At 42.4% G+C, this 3796-nt stretch overlaps 1 non-coding gene across 1 annotated transcript; it reads left to right on the top strand.

The window, feature by feature from the left end:
• The first annotated feature begins 3200 nt into the window (after nt 1-3200).
• Nucleotides 3201-3327, top strand: LOC115064150. Its single transcript, XR_003844004.1, has one exon. It is a non-coding gene; the product is annotated as a small nucleolar RNA SNORA17 (small nucleolar RNA).
• The last annotated feature ends 469 nt before the right edge of the window (nt 3328-3796 follow it).

Raw genomic sequence — 3796 nt, 5'->3', positions numbered from 1 at the left:
TCGCCCACATTCCCTCATTAAAAAAGGACACTGGATACTCTGTCATCTATATCATGTGTTTGTAAGCTATTCAGAATATCCAAGCAGTATCTTTGACAGTTTGGTGTTTGTAGAGTCAGTAGATGAGTCTATTAAGTAAGATGCCAAGCCCTCAGATCCCTCAAGCGATGACTTAGATGCAGGAGAGTCTCACCAACCTGGGATCACCTGTGGTGCTTTGAGAGTGCAATCTTCCCAGGACCCAGGACCTGGATGTGTCTTACAAGAGGGATAAGCACCTGCAGGGAAGTGCCCGAGTCCAAAAGACATCATGGTTCTCCAGGGGCTCATCCATGCTTTCGAGGGTTTCCTGAGAAATTTCAAAAGCCAATATGTGTTTAATTTAATTTTGGCTTTCTTGCTTTACAAATAATGCCCCTAATAAACCAATTTATTTTTAAATAGATGTTAAAACATGCTTACTGCTATCAGTATGTGGTGACCTGTAGACTTGTCCATCCAAAAAGGACCAAAAAGTTGGCTTTAGCCTTTTTGGTTAAATCAGTCTTTGTTACACATAAATTATTTATTACAGGTTTGACATGACTGATGGTTTTCATCGTACATCTGTCAGTTGTGTATATGGAACAAAATGTACAGATTTTGTAAGCCTCCTGTTCATAGGGTTAATTTGAAAACAACAAAAAAAAAGCTTTGTAAAATGATTCATTTACTATAGACAAGGCAGCCACTGTCTTTGGGAATATAATTTTTAATTGAAAATTGGAAATCGTTTCTTTTGGGCGAATACAACTTAGAATTAAATTGTCTCTTTACGTAGCCTGACAATATAAAATATACTTCTGTACGATCTTGGAGTCTGATGCAAATAAACAGCTAGTAGTTATCTTATCCTTCTATAGAACTCTGGTACATGACCCAGCCAGTTGTACAAGAACATTTAACCTTCTGTTAACCTTATACTTAACCATGTATTGATTCATATTAATCTTGACATAAAAGTGTTCCACACAGTCCTTTGTGTTTTAATGTCCTCGACAAAATTGTAGTTATTACTTCCTGACTTATGTTTTGGATCTTTGCCAACTGTTAAACGTTATCACTGCACTTTGACTGGGTCTTTTTTGAGGTACTCTTAACTGCTGCTCCCTCATCACCTTCTGTCAGGCTTGAAGCAGTTACCAAGAGACTGACACCCTCAACCCCCCAAAAGCAATTCAGGTGCCTTCTAAAGGGCCATAGTCATACAACTCATCCCTCATCTTGCCACTATGGACATTTGAGGGTGCTGGGGGGGAGGGGGATGGACTATAACTAAAACAAGTGAACTGAAGTCTTCTAGGGATCATTTAACCTCTCTGCTCAATATATATATGTATATGTATATGTATATGTATATGTATATGTATATGTATATGTATATATATATAACTTTGAGAAAGCTCAGATCAGCCTCAATTCCTTGGCTGCTATAGTACAAGATGTGTGCTCTCCTCTGCAGACAATGCTACTTCTACAACAAATCTGAACTAGTCTGAGATGTTTCCTAGAAATGGAAACCAGAAGGAATTCAAACACAGCTTCCTCCTATGTATGGGCTTTGGATTCCCTTCCACCCTGGCTCCTTCCCTGACTCAATACTGTCTTCCTATGTTTTAACCCTGTCTTTTTATTTTTTTAAAGATTTATTTATTATTATACATAAGTACACTGTAGCTGTCTTCAGACACACCAGAAGAAGGCATCAGATCTCGTTACAGGTAGTTGTGAGGCACCATGTGGTTGCTGGGATTTGAACTCTGGACCTTCGGAAGAACAGTCGGGTGCTCTTACACACTGAGCCATCTCACCAGCACCTTAACCCTGTCTTTTAAATGCTGCACTTGCTAAACTTCTCCCTATACCCAAACAATCTGTTCCACATATGCTCTCTCATTAGCTCTCTCCTTACCACAGCTCCCTTCACTCCTTATAGTACAGCAAAAAGATCATTTAGAATCTGAGTGAGAACTCTAGCAAAAACCCAACTTTATCCCTGTCTCCTATGGACAGATACAACTCTGTACATCAGTCCTCTATTTTCTTCTGTCCCTTTCCTCTGAAGCTCTGTAGTTCCCTACTTCCTCTGCAAGCTCATTTTGGTGCAAAATTCATGAGTAGTCACATTTGCCAGGAATCAGCTCTCTACCCACTTCCTCTCACCAGCCTACTCCATTTCTCCCACCTTTGTTCTATCCCTAAGCCTTCCCAGAAAATCATCTGCTAATAGCCCTCTAATAACTATTTCTCAAGCCTCTGCAGGAATTTAGGATGATAGGTCTCACAGTCCATCCATAACTTGCAGCCAGTCAAGTTAAGACTCTCCCCATACCAGAAGACACCCTTCTGACTGCCTTCTGTCCCTTCTCTCAGAATGCTCCTTTAGCCAGGACAGCACCAACATATTCTTTAGCTGAGCCCTCAGCCATTTCTTACTCTCAGCAGCTTTAGCAGCTGTGAGTCTTTGCTCCTACTGCCTGCTTCACTGCAAAAAGAAGCTTCTTCCATCAAGCCTGAGAGTAGCCTGTTTTGTCTATGCATGTAAACACTGAGATTTAGAAGGCAATGTGATGCAATGTTAGTTTGACTAAACAACAGTTGTAAGCATGCCCTAAGGCCTGTGACTTTCAAAGCCACCTGTCAATGATCACATTTACAGCACTCGGCATGGATTCTCTCCTGCAGAATGAGCATCAAATCCATACGAGAGCACTTTGTTACCCTTAAAAGAGTCTTGTAAACTTATCTCTCCTAAGAGGTTGGTATTGCAGTTCATACAGTTCACTTCTGGGTAAGATCATCAATGCCTTGTCTCCCTTAGGACCCTGAGTAGCACCTTCTGGAAACCACCATGAAAGCTAAGCCAGACACTGAAGCTGCGAGCTCAGCTCCAGCTTAATTTCTCTGTTATCCCATGAACAAGATGTGTAGTGTCTTCTGTGAAAGGGTTTTATCACAGTTCTAATGGAAACCAAAAGGAACTGAAAGAAACTATATTCTTTTAGGGGTGCTACTGGGGCCTCCTGCACCACCAACTCATATCTCAGGATCTCACACCTGGCAATGGATTTTGGTTTAATAGCACATGGATTCCGTGATGTTTTCCAACTAGGAAGAATATTGCACTTTAACCCATTTATCAACATTATGGTTATTTTTAATCTACCTAGAGCTATCACAGGTGTGGCTCCTGTGTCACACATGTATCAATTGGTGGCAGAAAAGAGAAAGTCTATGTCTGTGCTCAGTGTTCTGACTTGTCAACATCTGAATTAGTAGCCTAACATTCCCTGAAAAAAGCAAGCCTGAGATGGCCACCAGTCTGACAACAGGGGGCCCAGACAGGGAGTTCAACTGAGATGCCCACTAATCTGATGCCATGCAGGTCTGGATGCAGGGGAGCTGCCCATGCCTGAGGTGGACCTTGCCCAGTGCCATAATGCACAGAGTGGCATAACATGTCTGAGGTGACCCCAGACATTCAGAGACCCCGGTTGCCACTAATAGGAATAAGTAAGTGGTGGAGAAATGGAAGAGAAATAAACCAGAAAGAAGGCTGTGGGCATAACAAAGAGATGCAGAACGGAAACTCGAGAGTAGTGAGGAACAGCCATTAGTGTATCTGGAGACAGCACCTAGGACCATGGTGGGGTCCTGGCCTGTGCTGCCACAGGGAACTACATCTGGGTCCATGGCCCTACAGCAGCAGGGGTCGGTTACCACCAATGGCCAGGCAGATGTCCCTGGTTTTGGCTGC

The sequence above is a fragment of the Mus pahari genome, chromosome 5, assembly GCF_900095145.1.
Source record: "Mus pahari chromosome 5, PAHARI_EIJ_v1.1, whole genome shotgun sequence".
NCBI classification, from domain to species: Eukaryota; Metazoa; Chordata; class Mammalia; order Rodentia; family Muridae; genus Mus; species Mus pahari.
The sequence above is the reverse complement of the archived record's forward strand: the minus strand, read 5'-3'. Positions and strand labels throughout refer to the sequence as shown.